This window comes from Monodelphis domestica, chromosome 5, assembly GCF_027887165.1.
Source record: "Monodelphis domestica isolate mMonDom1 chromosome 5, mMonDom1.pri, whole genome shotgun sequence".
In the NCBI taxonomy this organism is placed as follows: Eukaryota; Metazoa; Chordata; class Mammalia; order Didelphimorphia; family Didelphidae; genus Monodelphis; species Monodelphis domestica.
In genome coordinates, this window is record NC_077231.1 from 295,841,233 (window position 1) to 295,860,651 (window position 19,419).

At 41.0% G+C, this 19,419-nt stretch overlaps 1 long non-coding RNA gene across 6 annotated transcripts in view; it reads right to left on the reverse strand.

The window, feature by feature from the left end:
• The window catches only part of LOC103101232 (uncharacterized), a 202,465-nt gene that overhangs the window by 101,810 nt on the left and 81,236 nt on the right, over positions 1-19,419 (reverse strand). For 5 of the 6 annotated variants that reach the window (XR_008912485.1, XR_008912486.1, XR_008912489.1 and 2 more), the window contains exon 4: positions 18,913-19,139. The exons of the other annotated variant lie outside the window; for it this stretch is intronic. This is a non-coding gene — a long non-coding RNA (uncharacterized LOC103101232). The remainder of the gene's footprint in view (positions 1-18,912; positions 19,140-19,419) is intronic. 6 annotated transcript variants of the gene reach the window in all.

The following is a 19,419-nucleotide window of genomic DNA, read 5'->3' on the forward strand; positions in this document are numbered from 1 at the left end:
ACTAAGGTTCCAAGGAAGAAGAGTGGTAAAGGAGTTAAGTGACTTGGCCAGGGTCTCATTGCTAGGAAGGGTCTGAGGTGTCATATGAACTTGGGACCTCCTGGCTCTCTATCCAATGAGCCACCTAGCTGCCCCTCTGCATCAAAAGATAGACGAGAACAGAGTAACCTATTCTCCCTTCAACTTAATGATGCTCTTGGATAAAAATTTAAGTTTTCAGAGGTGTCAAGTACACTGCCTGTGAAGCAGGCAGCCAATACTCCCATGTGGAACCCCAACCAGATTAAAATGTAATCAGAAAATACTCACCAGAATAAACAAATATACAAGAGAATATAAATAACATCACAGTATTAAAACTGAGTCCATGTGGGCCTGTAGAGATCCTTCTAAGTGGCCTCGTGGCCCTGTGTCTATTTGTTTGACATCTCTGATGGATGTAAACTCCGTGGGGGCAAGGATCGTCTCATATTTGTATTTGTGTCTTCATCACCTGCCTCAGTAGCTGGCCCACACTAAGGACCTGATCAATGGAGGCATTAATTGTGGCTGCACCAATCCTTCCCACTAGAGATGCAGAAGATTACAGAAACAAGAATAACTCCCTCTAAATCAACTGAATACTCAAACTCCATTGAGGGATTTTTTCCCTAAACCTGGATTCTAATTTCTTCCAAAGTGCCAAGGACAGATTTATATTTTTAAATTATTTGCTCATCACGAACATTTGACTTACCCCATACCCTTGATCTCTTATTATACCAGTTTCACTAGGCACAGCCATCTGGCTTTTCACACCCCTTATTCAACTGAACCTGCTCTCTCCAAAGTTATCAATGGTCTCTTGATTGCCTCATAGAGTGGTCTTCCCTTGTCCATATTTCTGCTGTATTGATACTATTGATCACCTTCTTCTCCTGGGCACTCTCCTCTCTCTTAACTCCTCTGGCATTACTCTTTCCTTGTTCTCCTATCTTCTGATTATTTCTCAGTCTCCTTTTCTTGGTTCATCATCCAGAGCATTTCCCCTACCTGGGGGTGCTCTCCCAAGACTCTTTCTTAGGGTCACTACTTTCTCTCTCTGTCTCTGTCTCTCTCTCTCAACATCTATCTCTCTCCATCTCTCTCTCTGTCTGTCTCTATCTCATTCTCTATCTCTGCCTCCCTATCTTTGTCTCTCTCTGTTTGTCTCTGTCTCTGTCTGTTTTTCTCCCCCAAGACTCTTTCTTAGGGTCACTACTTTCTCTCTCTGTCTCTGTCTCTCTCTCTCTGTCTCTGTCTCTCTCTCTCTCAACATCTATCTCTCTCCATCTCTCTCTCTGTCTGTCTCTATCTCATTCTCTATCTCTGCCTCCCTATCTTTGTCTCTCTCTGTTTGTCTCTGTCTCTGTCTGTTTTTCTCCCCCAAGACTCTTTCTTAGGGTCACTACTTTCTCTCTCTGTCTCTGTCTCTCTCTCTCTCTGTCTCTGTCTCTCTCTCTCAACATCTATCTCTCTCCATCTCTCTCTCTGTCTGTCTCTATCTCATTCTCTATCTCTGCCTCCCTATCTTTGTCTCTCTCTGTTTGTCTCTGTCTCTGTCTCACACACACACATCCTCACCCTCATCATCATCTCCCATGAGTTCTCTTATCATTTCTACACTGGCGACTTACAGATCTATATATCCAGCTCCTGTCTTTCCCCTGAGCTTGAATCCTTTTGTTTAATAGAATCACCAATTGTTTAATAGAAACTTCAAACAGAATATCCCAGAGACATCTGAAATTCAATGGAATCAGAACAGAACTCATCATCTTTTTCCCTGGAACTTTCCCCTCTTCCAAACTTCTCTGTTTCTGTTGAAGGCACCACCATTATTTTAATCTCCCACAATATCTTCACGGCATTTCCCTCAACTTCACGTTGCCCAACATAACCAATCACTTATCACATCTTGCTACTCCTACCTTTAGAGTATCTCACATATCTGACTTTTCTCCACTCACAGCCACAACCTTACTGTAAGCCTTCATCGCTCTCTCCTAGATTCTTTTGACCACCTCGTAATTAGTCCTCACGCCGCAAGTGTCACATCAGTTCAGGCCCTCCAACACACGTATTAATTTTCCTTAAGTTCAGATCTGACCATATGACTTCCCTAATAAGTCATATCCAGTGAGTTTAGAATCAAATATAATCTCCTCTGTTTCAACTTTTAAAGTCCAGCACAGCCCAGGTCCTGCCAATCTTTCCACTCTCGTGGACATTATTCCACCTGTAAGATTATCCTCCAAGACTTGAGGAAGTCCATTCAAGTCTTGGAGGATAGTCTTTCCAAAGGCGAGAAGAGAGGAGATTCATTGTCAGGTATGAGGAACAGAGACAGTACAGTTCTTTTACATGTGTAAAATTGAGATTTGAACTCTGGACTTCAATCCCCACAAGCCCTTGTTCCACTTCCCCAAAATGCTTTGTAATCTCACGGAATTCTGAGGTGGGCGAGATCGAGAAGGTACTTAAGCTGATTGTAAAGGTTTTTGGCTCTCTTTTTGGACTTCTGTTTTGGAGCAGAGGCGTCTCTTCCATGATGTGAGATTATCTTGTCTAGGCCACTCTGGCCTAGGCATGCGTTTCTTATCCTGTCTTTTCTTTAATCCTTAATCTTCAATAAACCTCTAAAAAATATAATACTCCTTGCAGAGAGAAACTAATTCCTACCTGCCTCAGTCTCCCCTAAATTTTCATCTTTACGCATGCATGAAAACTTTCCTGAACCCCAAACTTATCATTGTATGAGAAAACTACTTGGAGCTTATTTTTATTAATATTTATCTATTTTATTTTCTTTATACATACATTTGTCTATATCTACCTAAATATATGTGTATTTCTAGGTAGGGAAGGGGAGAGAGAGAGAGGGAGAGAGAGGGAGAGAGGGGGGGTGGATGGATGTATAGGTATGTATGTATATCCTTGACCCCCCTGAAAAAAGAATTGAGAAAATGCATACCTCAGGAAAGCTAAGTAGCTCCATGGATAGAGCACCAGAGATAGAGTCAGAAAGATCTGAGTTCAAATCTGATGTCAGATATTTCCTAGTTCTGTGACCCTGGGCAAGTCACTTAACTCTGATTACATATCCCTTGCCACTCTTCTGTCTTAGAATTGATAGTTGTATTGATTCTAAGACTGGAGAGAAGGAAGGAAGGAAGGAAGGAAGGAAGGAAGGAAGGAAGGAAGGAAGGAAGGAAGGAAGGAAGGAAGGAAGGAAGGAAGGAAGGAAGGAAGGAAGGAAGGAAGGAAGGAAGGAAGGAAGGAAGGAAGGAAGGAAGGAAGGAAGGAAGGAAGGAAGGAAGGAAGGAAAGAGAATGAAGGAAGGAAGGGAGGAAAGAAGGAAGGAAGGGAGGAAAGAAGGAAGGAAGGGAGGGAGGGAAGGAGGGAGAGAGGGAAGGAAGGAAGGAAGGAAGGAAGGAAGGAAGGAAGGAAGGAAGGAAGGAAGGAAGGAAGGAAGGAAGGAAGGAAGGAAGGAAGGAAGGAAGGAAGGAAGGAAGGAAGGAAGGAAGGAAGGAAGGAAGGAAGGAAGGAAGGAAGGAAGGAAGGAAGGAAGGAAGGAAGGAAGGAAGGAAGGAAGGAAGGAAGGAAGGAAGGAAGGAAAGAGAATGAAGGAAGGAAGGGAGGAAAGAAGGAAGGAAGGGAGGAAAGAAGGAAGGAAGGGAGGGAGGGAAGGAGGGAGAGAGGGAAGGAAGGAAGGAAGGAAGGAAGGAAGGAAGGAAGGAAGGAAGGAAGGAAGGAAGGAAGGAAGGAAGGAAGGAAGGAAGGAAGGAAGGAAGGAAGGAAGGAAGGAAGGAAGGAAGGAAGGAAGGAAGGAAGGAAGGAAGGAAGGAAGGAAGGAAGGAAGGAAGGAAAAGAAACTGCTTCCCTCCCTTCTTAAAAGAGTTAGAGAACTATGCCTGTAGAACATTGCACATACCATCAGACTCAGTTGATGAATTTTTCAATAATGCTGACTTGCTTTTATTTTCCTCTATTTTTTATTATAAGAAAGGGCTTACTGAGGTAGGCAGCTGAAAGGGGGATAATGAAAAACAAAAGCTGTCAATAAACAAAAATACTCCTCTTGACTAGAATTTAGAGTTCCGGAATCACATGAAGTCCCACCCTTTTTCCTTTTGTGACCATACCTGAGGTGAAAAAGCTTTCCTCAACCAGCAAAACATGAAGAGACTTGTATAGTTTTACAAGTCAAGAAGTTATCAATTGGGAATGCAGCTCAGATCCTCCTGTAGTCCTGAACTGGCTGACTTGAATTGAATCAAACAAAATGCAATCAATCCATACCCTTATATGTTCACTGTACATGCCTGTGTCTCCCCTGTTGTTGGGGATGACCACCACACACTGTAGCCTGGTTGCCATACCCATGGAAGCCCAGGGTAACTAAGGAAATTGAGATAAATTTTAGAAGGCCAGAAGTCATTAACTTTTCAAGGATGATCTATGCAGATGATCTCAGGACATGCTTCCATTTCATTTAAGAAAGGATGAACACTCAATGGAAACAAATGGACTTTTGGTGACCTGTGGAGTGGAAATAATAGCTGTAAGAAATATATATACAAATGCCCCATCACTGAGGAGATATGATTTTATCTGATGGCTCTGTCACACTTAATTTCAAGCACACTGAATTCTAGGGAAATTATATTAAACCAGTTTGACTTAGAGTCCGGGAATTTAAATTTAAGGCTAAAACTTCATTTTAACTAACCACAGTGTGTGTAGAATTTTTAGTCGAGGAGATATTATTCATGATTTGGGTTGGGATATTAGCCTCTACTCAGAATATCTTAGCTTTGTGACAAATTGACTTTATTTGCCATTTTAAATTAATGCTCATACAATTCTACATGGCAATATCTCTGCCCTCCTCCTTTCTTCCAATCATACTCTGTTTTCCATTAGGTATATTTTGGCATCCCCTTGCTTGCATTTTCCTTGTTCCTAAGCTGTTTCTGGTATTGTTTGTTCTTCCAAGTCCTACCAAAGCCTGCCATCATTGACTTAAAGATGTTGAGATGGAAGGGACCTCAGAAACCATCTCATCAAACACTCTCATTTTACAGATAAGTAAACTGAGCCCCATAGGTGTTGTGACATCCTTTAGGAAATGCTTCCTTCCAGTACTCCAGATTTCTCCTGCTCTATATTATTTGCTGTCCCCATTTTCCATCTGGGTCCCTTTAGAGTCAATTTAGACATTCTATGTTCATTTCCTCTAGGACCATCAACTCATATATTTAATGCTTCCCCGACTACCTGGTGTGTCCATAGAACCTGTGCTCTTTCAATAACTAAGGATACCAAGAAAGACTGGATTCGAAAGATGCAGGGCAAGATTCTGGGCCAACATCTCATCAAGACAATGAATAGAGTCCCAAGTACACTAATTTTTACCAGATTGCCACATCACTATATTCAGCACATAGCACAGTGTCTGGCACACAGTAGATACTTAATAAATGTTTATTGACTACCTGACTAAAATTTCTTCCTTCTACAGTCTACATTGAGTAGAGTAGATTGTTTACTCCAGCACCATACTACAGTTCATCAGTATCTCTTGCTATCTAATGAGCTTGAATAGCCCAGAAATAATGGAAGAAGACAGCTATTTTATACACAGCCTATCATATATTGGATGATTTTTTAAACTCTTAATTTCCATCTTAGAATCAATACTAAGTATTGGTTCCAAGGTAGAAGAGCAGTAAAGATGAGGCAATGCGGGTTAAGTGACTTACCCAGGGTCACCCAACCAGGAAATTTCTGAAACCAGATTTGAACCCAGGTTCTCTCATCTCCTGCCCTGGCTCTCACTCCAGTGAGCCACCAGCTGCCACTTCACTAATTCTTTAAAAAAAAAATCTCCCTTCACTCCTCTCATATGTACTACTACCATATTTCAACTCCTCCACTTGTGGTCATAAAACATATAGGTGATTATTAAAATAATCATAATAAAAGAAAATATAAATCCCAGTCAGATTATAAATATAGAAATATACTAATATATAAGCTGGATATAATATGTAATATGAAAAATAAGTATAAATAAAAACAAAATATAAGTCAAATTCTAGTTCACTACAATTCAAAAACTCAAATTTCTGCCCCCACCCACCTCCAATTTCAATTGCCTAAATGTTCTTCATTACCAATCAAAATACTTTGACATGGGGCAGGTAGGTAGTTCAGTGGATAGAAAGCCAAGCCTAGAGAGGGGAGGTTCTGGGTTCAAATCTAACCTTTGACACTTCCTAGATGTGTGGCCCTGGGCAAGTCATTTCACCCCAATTGCCCAGCCCTTATCAGTCTTTTGCCTTGGAACCAATACTTAGCATTGATTCTAAAACGGAAGGCAAGAGTTAAAAAAAAATACATGAATAGAAGTAGTTTCTGAGCCAGAAGAGAAGAGGAAGTACATTTCCTGCATGTAAAATGGCCAGTTCAGCAGGGCATGGATGTGGGGTGGGATGTCGCTCATAAGCACCAGAAAGAAAACTGGTTCCCTGGCCTGGAGAAGAGAGTGTCCAAGAAGTTGAAAAGGCAGGTTGCAGTCAGAGTGTGTAGAGCTTTCAAAGCTAAACAGAAGAGTTGCTATTTGGCTCCAGAGCCAGTTGTGAGCCATTGGAGCTGCCTGAGCCAAGGGACCACATGGTCAGATCTCTGCTTAAGGGAAATTACTTTGGCAGCTCTTTGTAGGATGGACGTGAGGGCCAGAGACTGAAGCTTGGAGGACCAATCGGGAGGCTGCCACAATAATCTAGGCAACTGGTGATGAGCCCTGAACTAAGGTAGTAGCCGGGGGGGTGGAGAGAAGAAGCAACATTAGAGAGGAAAGATCTGGCAACTCGTATTTTGGAACTTGCAAAAGTGTGAGATGCACAGTGGACAGAGAGCCAGACTTTGAGTCAGGAAGACTCATCCTCCCGAGTTCAAATCCACCCTCAAACACTTCCTACCTGTGTGTTCCTGGGCAAGTCACTTCACCTGCTTTGCCTCCATTTCCTCATCTGTCAAATGGGCTGGAGAAAGAGAAGGAAATGGCAAACCAGCCCAGTATCTGCCAAGAAAACCCCAAATGGAGTAGAGTCAGATGTGGCTGAAATGATTAGGCAGTGACCACAAAGGTATGGTAAGGAATGAGAGAGAATTCTTCTTACACTTTAAGATCTTAATGATTCTTTGTTTCTCTCATCTGTTCCTCATTTTCTATGATTTCATCAACTGAGATGATTGATGGGATGGAAAAATCAATTGATGAAGATGATCCTAATCAACTCCTGCCAGTATACACTCAATTTTCTTTTCAATAGAGGACCCCAAAAGTTCATCATCTGGGACACTCAATTCACTGACCTCAAATATGGAGCCCCCAGATCTGACAAAAAACTAGAAAGTTCCTCTTCCTCCAGAGGGGATCTATTTTGCTTCAGAATATGACTGTTTGAGGAGCATATTTGAAAGACTAATTTCCAGAAGATCATTGAGACCTCAACAGAATTCTTGAGCAGTTAAAAATAAATCTCATTCCAAAACAATCTAGTTCACATCTCCCTCAAATGAAACGTCAGCTATGTATAGCTAGAGCTCAGTCCTCTCTAACGTATATCTTCGTACTTCTTTGGTTGGCTAAGACTGAAAAAGGAGATGAGCACCTAAGGAACATAGATAAAATAAGCTTTAGAAGAAAGAGAATCTCAGATAAAATGCTCATTGGGCTGTCCTGAAGACCTGAAAGAAACTATTCCTCAGATAACTACTGAGAAGACTAATTGGAAGAAAGAGCACTCACGGGATGTCGCCTCGTTTACCTAGGATATTTCAAAATTTTGAAGGCTTTTGTTATTTTTTTCACTTGTTTTTCAGTCATGTCTGATTCCTCATGACCCCATTTGGGACTTTTTTGGCAAAGATACTGGAACGATTTGCCATTTCCTTTTCTAGGTCATTGTACAGATGAGGAAACTGAGGCAAGCTGGGGTAAATGGTTTGCCCAGATTCACACAGCTAGTAAATGCCTGAGGCCAAATTTGAATTAAAGACTGCCTGACTCCCATGCTGGTGCTCTATCCACTATGCCACTTAGCTAAAAGCTATATCAGATCAACTATAAATTAAACAACTTGTGAGAATATGGGGTGGTTATATAAAGATTGCTGCATTTATATCTAAAAGAGATGGGATTTTTAAATATTTTACATTTCAAGTTAAAGATGTGTCACTGCTTCTGTGCTATCCTGATTTGAGGGCATTCGAAGTCAGGGAGAGGAGAAGAAAAACACATAAAAAGAGAATCAGGAAATGAAGATGAATGCAGAAGGAATTGGGGATGGAAGCCGCAGAAGCTAATGAGAAAAGCTTCTCAGAGAAGGCAGAAAATGGAAGCTGGCAGGAGTTGCATGGATTATGGACCACCTTGGTGACTGTTTGTTGGGAGCCATACTGATTGGAGGACAGGTATTGCCTTGAGGAGAACTGATTGGTCGGAGAAGAGCACTTACTGTCCTCTCATCCCATCTACAGTTTAACAGGGAGCTGCTGCCTTTTGGCCTTTATTGCCCTTTACTGCCCTCTGTCCTTTGAGGGGAAAAAACAAAAAAGGTAAAGACAGACTTTGTATATGCTTTGCTGGGAGCTCTGCCTATTGGATAAGAGGCATGGCTTTGCCAAGAGCTGACCAGAGAAACTTGGATCCTCTGATATTTGAAGCGAGAGCTAGGGAAACACTACAAAGGGGAGCTCAGTGACCCAGTGGATTGGTCACCAGACCTAGGGATAAGAGGTACTGCATCCATATATGGCCTTAGACACTTCCTACTGTGTGACCCTGGACAAGTCACAACTCAAATTGCTTTAGAATCAGTACTTACTATTGATTTTAAGACAGACATTAAGGATGTAAAAAAAAATACTACATAGCCCTATCACTATTTAGAGTTTGATTGTGCCTCTTTGGTATTTTGCCTTACTGATTAGTATATAGTCCATGTTTGTAAGTCAACTGTGTCATTGTGATTGACTTTACATAAGTGGGAAGCACACACAGAGATGGAGACAGAGATAGAGAAAAAAGCAGAGAGAGAGAGGGGGGGGCAGAGAGAGGAAGGGGGAGGTGGAGAGAGGAGAGGAGAGGAGAGGAGACGAGACGAGACGAGACGAGACGAGACGAGACGAGACGAGACGAGACGAGACGAGACGAGACGAGATGAGACGAGAGGAGACGAGACAAGAGGAGAGGAAAAGGGAAGGTAGAAGAGAAAGAGAGACAGAGACAGAGGATGGAGAAAGAGAGGCAGAGAGTAGGAGAGGGAGAGAGAGAAGGAGAGGGAAAGGGAGGGTGGAAGAGAGAAAGAGACAGAGAGAGATGGAGACAGAGAGACGAGGACAGAAAGAGGGAAAGGGAGAGGGAGGGTAGAAGAGAAAAAGAGAGACAGAGACAGAGAGATGGAGAAAAAGAAACAGAGGCAGAGAGATAGAGAGGTAGAGAGTAGGAGAAGGAGAGAGAGAAGGAGAGGGAAAGGGAGGGTAGAAGAGAGAAAGAGAGACATGGGGAGAGAAATGGAGAGAGAGAGATAGGGATAGAAGGGGGGAAAGGGAGAGAGAGGGTAGAAGAGAAAAAGAGAGAGGGAGAGAGAGAGACAGAGAGAGAGAAGGAGAGGGAAAGGGGAAGGAAGAGGGAGAGTAGAAGAGAAAAAGAGACAGAAAGAAGGAAAGGGAGAGGGGGAGGAAAGGAGAAGGACAGTAGAGAGAGCGAGAGACAGGGAGAGAGAGAGAGAGAGAGAGAGAGAGAGAGAGAGAGAGAGAGAGAGAGAGAGAGAGAGAGAGAGAGAGAGAGAGAGAGAAACAGCTATAATTACTACTACCACAGTCAGGTCCTTTTTTCCCAGATCAACCATTTCATCAGCATAGGAAACTGGATAAAGAAATAACTTCCACTAACCCAAATCTGAACCTCATTGGTGACATAATCTGAGAACTTTACCGACTTGCCCATAGCTGCACAGCCAATTCATGGTGGAGGCTGGAGCTGACCCTCAGGTCTTCCTAACTCCAGAGCTGTCCTTCTCAGTGTTCTCCACGAGGTTACATGGAAGGAAACTAAGAAGCCTTGCCTGGCATGAGAGAAAAACTTGTTCCCCGTCATATTTCAGAATTGTCGATTTGTTTCCTGTGAAGAGCAAACCTCTATTCAAACTCGTTTCCGTTATCCTCCTGTTTCTTGGCCTGTAGCGAAACACCAACTTAATTTCGCGCTGCTTACAAACTGATCTTTTACAAATAACGTTTGTGATGAGATTAGAGTTGTGACCTTAAACATTTATTCCCACTCAATTCCCAGCTCTAAATTCTAGTGCATAAAAAGCGAGAGGGAAGAGGCAGAAAACCGAGCGATGGGGACTGAGAGCAGGAAGCAATGGCACAAATTAGGGACAAAAGGAAGAACACAAAACCTGGACTCAGTAGGTAGACTAATGACTCAGGGCACTCAAAGACAGCTACATCTTGAATAGGAAAATGAAGTCATGTCCCAGGGTTACATAATACACTAATGTCTTTTTAAGTAAATTCCTCGGGCACATTGAATCCCAGTTCCTAGGCTCAGGAGAAGTTAAAAGCAATGAATCATTCCTCTCTAGGCTATTAAACAGGACCTTATGGCAAATGACAATTAATTTCAAGGCAGGATGCAATTGACTCAGGGGGCCCTCCCGCCTCAGACAAGGACATCACGACTCGGACCACGGCACCATAGGTAGCCGCACATGTGAGCACAACCTCCTGGTCAGGGTTCAATTTTGTCTTTCCTGTTAGAGGATTAACTCCTTAAAGTCACAGTACAATTAAAGTGCGCTAAACTGGACCTCAGCCAGGAGAAACCCAGATCTGAATCTCACCTCTGCTCCTTAACCCCCTGGGTGACAAGCCACTGACCCTCTTTAAGACTCAGTTTCTTTGTCTGTGAAAAGATCATTTACTTGGGAGAGTTGTTAGGAGACCCAACTTTCAAAAACTATCTAAATAGGAGTCATTATTATTATAATGAGGGAGGCAAAACTATAGAAAGGGATTGGGATTTGGAGTCAGAGAACTTGGGTTCAAATTCTGCCTTTGCCACTTATTATTTATGCCACTATATTACTTATATAACCTTTCTCAGGTTTTCTAATACATAAAATGAAAAGTTTCGATTAGATAACCTCTAAGGCTCTTCCTAGGAGCTTCACTACCGCTTCTTCTAGGGAAAATCATTTCTAAATTTAGTATGAATGAACCATTTGGATTGCCAGCATCGGCCCACAGGTTAGAGCTTCCCAAAGGATTTTTAATATTTTTTGCTACAACTTTGTAAAATTACTCTAATAGATTCTGCTACTTGACCACAGGTAGACAGTGACTGACAGTAATAATAGCTGACATTTATATAATGCTTATGGTTACTTTTCCTCTTTGACAAGTACTAGGCTTAAATCCCTGCTTAGATTAGATTGCAAAGTATTCCCTTCACTCTTGAGAATTCATTTAAACCACCTGACCAGAGCAATGACTGATGGAGGATTCCTCAAAGAAAATACCATTCAATCTTGCACATGATTACTAATCTGGCATGTCAATGAGAGCAGATTTATTTTAGTTTTCAGAATTCTGTTGCCCAAAGGCAAATGGTGATGTAGGCACTGAAGGTCTGAGGTAGCTCCTTTTATCCTAATTGTCCCCACTTCTGACCACTTTATCACCATAAGAGACTTATTCTATGTTACATTTCTGTGGGGCTCTACTCTCAGCAGCCATAATGCCTCAAAGTGCTCATCTTCCCAGAGTATTTATATTCTGCTCTTGAGAACTAGAAAGCCTTCTAACGCCAATAGAAAGAAACTCTAAGGACAGAATTTCAGAAAGTATCCACATAGGGAGGCAGCTAGATGGAGCAGTGAATTGAGAGTCAGGCATAGAGATAAGAGATCCTAGGTTCAAATCTAACATCAGATACTTCCTAGCTGGGTGACCCTGGGCAAGTCACTTAACCCTCATTGCCTAGTCCTTACTGTTCTTCTGCCTTAGAACCAATACATTGTATTGATTCTAAAACAGAAGGTAAGGGTTAAAAAAAAAAAGGACATGGTGCCCACAATGCCAGAAGTGATGGTCAGCCCTGGTTGAACCACATCCCAATTATTACATGATGTCCTGGGCACCATATTTTAAGAAAAAAGGCAACAATGGAACAAGCATTTGTTAATTACTCTGTTATATGCCAGGCCCCATGTGCTAAGTACTTTGCAAATATTATCTCATTTGAAAACATTAACAAATTGGGTAGTTTCCAATGGAGGACAATCAAGATGGTGATGGATCTCAAGACCACTCAAACAAAACCTGGGTGAAAAAAATAGAAATGATTCTAAGATGGAAGGTAAGGGTTAAAAAAAAGACATGGCACCCACAATGCCAGAAGTGATGGTCAGCCCTGGTTGAAACACATCCCAATTTTTATATGATGTCCTGGGCACCATATTTAAAAAGGCAACAATGGAACAAGCATTTATTAATTACTCTGTTTTATGCTGGACACTGTGCTAATTACTTTACAAATATTATGAGGTCCTAGACACCAATTTTAAGAAAAGGGGATCAACAGATTAGAAGATTGAGTGGGCATGCTCAAGAATTTGAAAAATTATCCTATATAAGAAGAATCAGATTTATTCTGAGGACTGAACTGGCAAGAATGTATAGAAGTTAGAGGCAAATGTAAGTTGATATAAGAACAATCTATCTATCTAAAAGTGGGATGAATTACTCTGAATTATTGGGTCCCTCTCCATAGAGGTCTTCGTGTAAACACTATATGACTCTTTGCTGGGTATGCTGAGAAAAGGGTTTTTGTTCACCTTTGGGTTCGACTGGGAAGCTTCTTTGAAAGTCCCTTTAATTGGACTTTCTGTGACTACATAGTCTCTCAGAGCCCACCGAGCTCTGAATCCCTTGATCCCTAAGCTGTCTCAATTCTGTGGACACAAGTAGGGTTGAATTTATCCTCTAAAGGGAACCCAACTGGTACAACCCAATGGAGCTGCCAACCTTTGCCTTCAATCCTGTCTCATAGGACCAAGGGCCATAGTTAATTGAAACAATGATCCCATGGGCTCTGAGGACATGAGCCAGGGACACCTGAAAGGCTCAAAGCCCAAGTGAGTTCAAAAATCCTAAAGTACATCTGAAAAGTAGACCTTGGCAATGGGGATGTAACCCGCCCAAACAAGCCTGGAAATATTACCCTGGTACGATGGTTTAAACTTGCAGGAGGTAAGAGCAAAATGGCAAAAATGGCATGCTGTACACCCATGGTATATGCACACATGGACACACAGCACAAACACACGCCATCCAGCATACTACCTGGCCCAAAGTAGGCATGTAATAAATTCTTATTGACTACTCCACAAAGGGGCAGAAAATCCTGGAGGGTAAGGCAGGGGGGAAGAGAAGAATGTGGGAGAAAGAAAGAAGCTCTATTCAAGAAAAGAATATCACTTAGTTCATCAATTCAATGACCCCAGACCAAACATAAATAAAATTCTCTCCAAGCAATTATCGCAAATACCACTTCATGCAATAAACCATGGACTCCTGTGATGACTGTGCTCAAAAGTGATTTTTAAAGCTCTTGTCAGCACTCATTTCTGGAAGAATGGAAGAAGCCTCTGGGCATGTCTGATATGATTTTCCACTAATAAAAGTTGATTGATTTCATGAAAGAAATGGGTTCGCCTAAAGTTGAATATAATGCACAGAAGGAAACAATATGGAAAGTTTAGCAAATGAGACACCGAATCTTTATTTGTACAGCAAGAATCTATAGCTTTTTCTCTGCATAAAATTATAGACCTTAGGGAAAAAGTCAAATTTATTTTCTTTCAAAATATGTACACTAGCTTGTAAGTACATTGCATTTTCATAAGTATTTAGGGGCAACTGAGAGTCCTCGGTCTCCTGGCTAATGCAAACACAAATCTAACTTCAGAATTTAAGTACAAGGATGCAAATGACTTTCCTTCATCAGAAAAGATTCACCCTGTCACTGGTGCCCAGAACAACGAACCTATCCATTCCAACAGAGAAGGAACTAGGGATATGGTCACCTGGGACAAAAATAGTTGAGTGGACAGTGAGGGGGAAAGAGTGGCAGCCAATAGTAATGGAGAGAACAGTCTAGCCACAGGGCAGCTGTCTTGGTAAAGGGGGCAATCGAACCCTCCCCTCTTCTCCATAGTGTCTGAGGTGTGGCAGGGCTTCTTGATGACAGGATTCTGGGAAATAGGTGACCACTATTAAAAGGAAGATGACCTTATTCCATTTCTACTGTCTAAATTGCTTAACAATAGCAACTATTTCAAAAATATTTGATATTAATCATAAGATTAGATGAGAAAGGGTCAGTTTTTTTCAGTTTAAGTCAATTCTCTCCTTGAAAAAAAAAATCAACATTTGCCCTTTATAGAAGACTCTTATTAATAAGTGTTTGTTGAATGGAATATTATTGTTTCTATAAAATAAAATATATAGTTAAAAAAATAAATAAAAGGAAGATGACTCACAAAGGAGGAAGTACACTGTCCTACAGCCTCACTAATGTCAGTGCCCTGAGATAGCATGGCCTGGTGGATAGAGCACTGAGCCTGAAGTCAGGAGGACCTTGGTTCACATCCTTCCTCAGATATTTTTTCCTTGTGACTGTGACCAACTGTTTTATCTTCTTTGTGCCTCAGTTTCCTCATCTGTAAAATGAAATTAGACTTCATGGCTGCCAAGGTCCCTTCTAGTTTTAAATTTATGATCTTATGAACCTATGATTCTTACAACTCTGCATCCCAGAGTCCAAAATATGTACAATAAATTTTACTAAATCTCTTATCCCTTGACATTCACCCTCATAGGGTGAATAGAGGGAATGGAGGACAATTAAAGAGAGACTGAATGCAGGAAGGATCCGACACTACTCTGACTGTGGAAATATAAGTGTGATATTTTTCTATGTGCATCATATGAACTGGGACAGAATCAGTCAAGCTGGGTTTCTGGCTCACACTATGCCTGGCTTTCTTCTTCTTCCCAGGTTTCCCATCCTTTCCATCCTGGCAACCAATTCTTCCCCGTAATTTATAATCATATCCAGAATACATTTGCCTTAGTGGCTTCTTCTTTCCTTTAAAAGATGAAATTATCATTAAGCAAGTCATGAGGTTCTGGGTGGCTCCGCTTTCATCAGAGGGAGGCTACCTACAGATTCTGGAAAACTGAAGTTCCTCACTGTTATTATACCAGGGCCACTGAGTCAAGTTTGAGTTGTGTTCCCCTAATTACTCCTTCTGTCCAGGAGGTCTGTAGTATAATCTAATAAAATCATTTATGTTCCTACCTCCATTGATCTTCAGCCCAATGCTTTCCACCATGTTTGCACCATTTAAAAGCCAAAAAGTGGTAGGAATGAAAATAAACTTGGAAGAACACTGGCTGAGCTAAGAACACCATGACACAAGACCACGAGACAATTTTGGAGTCTTTATTTTACTGAAGAGCCCTCTCACCTTAGAAAAATACAAAATATTTGTTTAGACCACAAGGTACTAGACTAGGCACATTTTCCCTCAAAGATGCAGCTTGACAAAGAAAGATTTATTAAGCAACTACTCTGGACAAAACCCTGTGGTAGGCATTGAATAACCTACCTTCCTCAATGTCCCAGGCAGAGGGCAATTTGTTGCTTTAAGATTTGTAGATAGGAGGATTCCGTGACCATTTTAACACAAAAGGAAGAGTGAGCTCCTACTAGTTATTGTTCAATTTTCAGTGTGAACTTCACTCTAAAAATTGACAAATGCTACAAATCAGGGCTTCGTTTGCTGTTTTGTTTGTTGATTTCCTGCACTTAAGAAAATGATAGGGAAAACAGATATGATGCAGATTAAACGTAAAAGTGTATCATGTATTTTTTTCCAGAAATCCAGTTGTTCAACATTAACTAGAATATTCCTGCTTAAAAAGAATCCTATATGTAGTTCTACTTTGTGACTACACTCATTCCTTGACATGGCGTGTATAAGTTTACTTTTTATTGTTTGTCCTTGGAGGACATAGAGAACAGCTAATCACAATCTCAGTTAAAATATCCCTCCTTTAATCTTCAAAGACAGAAGCTAACAGTTGGGCAGCTATCCAGAGAGGGTTTGCTCAGGCAGTGAGTCTGCAACAACTATTAGGTAAACTTGACCCTCGACACCTAATCATTTGCTTCATCTGTGGACTCCATTATCAGATGGCTGCTGGGAGAGCTAAATCTCCTTCCATTTTACACGAGTGGTATATCACTTGAATTAACTAATTCAGCAAAGTTACAGAAGTAGGGAAAACACACCATCCTTGTACCAATGTATGTCCCTTTTCCTTCTAGACCTAGACTAGGTAAAATCCATTATTATGATTTTATAGTAACATAAAAATATAACATTTAGGGAGTCACATTTGTCTTCTGTCCAACATCAAAGATTATGGAGAAATCACATTAAAAAAGCATCAAGTTTGGGATTCGAAGATCACCAAATGGCCAAATTTCAGAGTTAGAAGTGACCCCTTCAGTGGCATTCCAACCCAACAAGTAGCCCTAAGACAATAACTTCTATGACATAGTCAATTAGCAATCATTCACCTTTGGCTTTGTGGAGAGTGGGTTTGGCTCTCCCCAATTATAACAATGAAGGTACTTAGCTCTTCCTTTATTGTGAAGATTGAATTGTAATCCCCATCTATTTTTAGATTTTAATTCCCAAATTGTAAACCCAGTATTTAAAGTAAATCTACCCATTTTAACCACAAAAAGGTATGAACCAACCACAAAAAGTTGTGAACCAACCACAAAATATTGTGAACCAACCACAAAAAGTTGTGAACTAACCACAAAAGGTGTGAACACCCATTTCATACATTGAGTGGTCAGTCCTGGATAGGAGCATCTGCTGTGATTGGTAGATGTAAAATTTAAGGGAGGTGACACTAGAGAAAAAGGTATTTAAATAGTGGAAACAGAGACACGCAGAGATCAACAGTCACTTGAGTACAGACTGGAAAACACATCATTTAGTCGCTTGGACTTGGAGTGAAGACAGTCACTAGGAGTTGGAGGGAAGACAGACACTTCAGGAGAGATTGGAAGACAGACACTCAGACTTGGAGTGAAGACACTTGGCTGTGGAACTGGACCCCTGGAGGAGTTCGTGCAGGAGACATCAGACTGCTTTCCTTTTAGATGGTTACCATGGTGAGTGTAAAGGCTGACTTCCTTCCTTGCCCTTTCTGGAGGTGTGAACCTTTGAGAAAGGCCCATTGTTTTGAGACTCCTTTCCACTGACTGGTGGTGTCTTAGAATTTCTACCTGGCTCAGAGGAAGTTGGAGCTTGCTCTCTCTCTCTCTCTCTCTCTCTCTCTCTCTCTCTCTCTCTCTCTCTCTCTCTCTCTCTCTCTCTCTCTCTCTCTCTCTCTCTCTTTCTCTCTCTCTCTCTTTCTCTCTCTCTCTCTCTCTCTCTCTCTCTCTCTTTCTCTCTCTCTCTCTCTCTTAATATCTTCTTAATATCTTCCTTAATATCTTCCTCTATTGTAAAAATAAACTGCCATAAATTACATTTTATTTTAGTAATTCATTTTGGGATTTAGAAATTAAATTCCTGGTGACCACCAATAATATATTAAGTCCAACCACAAATTTAACAGCTTGAATATATTAGATAGAATTCTAGTTCTGACACTTTAAACCAAGATTATTCAGGTAAATATTTAACAAGTGGCTCTCTAGGGTGGAGGAAATATACATAACACACTGTTCAGTTTAATCTTCATTATTAATATTTTCTCCCTCCTTTATTGAGTCTAGGCATACAATCAATAACAAAACAACAAAAATAATTGGTGATTTGTAGTGTTTACTGATTTCTTCTGCTCACATTGAGATTTTACCAATCAGCTTTAGTGAGCTGATTCAAACTGATTCTAGCATCTCCATGCTTTAAACCCATGTAACACTGAGAAAGCTGCTACTCTTCTCTCACTCTCAGTTTTTTCATCTCTGAAATAAAGTAGCTGGATTAAGTCTGTGACTCTAGAGGAATTATAATTCAGGCATGTAGAGAATTCGATGGAATTTACAGTGCATAGGCACACATAAATCTCTTGAGTTTCCCATACTGCACCAGGATTCCTCATGGCAAAGAATAAGGTTGATGTGCAAAAGAAGTCTGTTAGCCATTGGACATATGAATTTAAGGTCCCTTCTAGTTCTAAATCATGTGACTTTATAAAATTCTTCCCATAATCCCAGTAGTCTCTGTCTTTTACTTACGGAAAAACTGAAATTCTCAAGAGACAGTTTTCTCAATTTTTTTAACCTTACTTTCCATCTTGGAATCAATACTATGTATTGGTCTTAATTATGGTCAAAGGATTCTCTCAGCTCTCCAAAGACCTCTGAAAGTCCTGCTCCAGGTGCATTTTGGGGAGGGGGGGTTCGTTATTCAGCTTCTCCTTTGAACATCCCAAGACATCTTTAATTGGTAACCAGCTAATTAGGAGATGGTCCATCAAACCCTCAGTCCTTCCCCACACCAAGAGATGGACAGATGATGGGTTTGTCATATATACAGGGAAAGAATCTTTGCAAAACCATCCTATTAGTCAGAATCTATGAAAGGACCACATTCCTAAAAAGAAAGAGAATGCAAAAATCTACAGACTGGATGGGGCCAGGTCCAAAGGATGGCTCTAGAATTCTCCCCAATGTAGAAATAATACAGTATATTAAAAATAAGTTCTCACACTTACGTGACAAGGACTTAAGACTTAGCAGGTCCTCCCGTCAACCATGTGCTTTCCCAGTTAGTTCATTAAAAAGTCGAACCATCCAGGCCTTTAGGGCAAACATTAGAGTAATTTCATGTTCTGACTTGAGCTTCTGCCTGAGGATGGGTGAAGGGGGTTAGTCATAGAATTCGACTCTTGTCAATCTGTTGTTTTTGTAAGTATCACTTTGTCCACGTGCCCAGAGGTGCCTGAAATGGACACGTTGTGATCAAGCTCTATATAAAACATGTGGCACATACCCTAAATCTTAACTATGGCAGCTGTAACAGCAGGTGAGATTTTATAGCGTTAATTTGTCTTCCATCAACCCACAGCACTGCCGCGAGCATCCCTGGGAGTGACGCACCCAGATCAAAGGTAAATATGTGCCCAGATAATTAAACTGGGTTCTGGGGCAAGATTAATATTGATAACGGAATGTCACCCATGTTTCTTGATGAAAGGGGGAAAGTAACTGAAAAATATGAT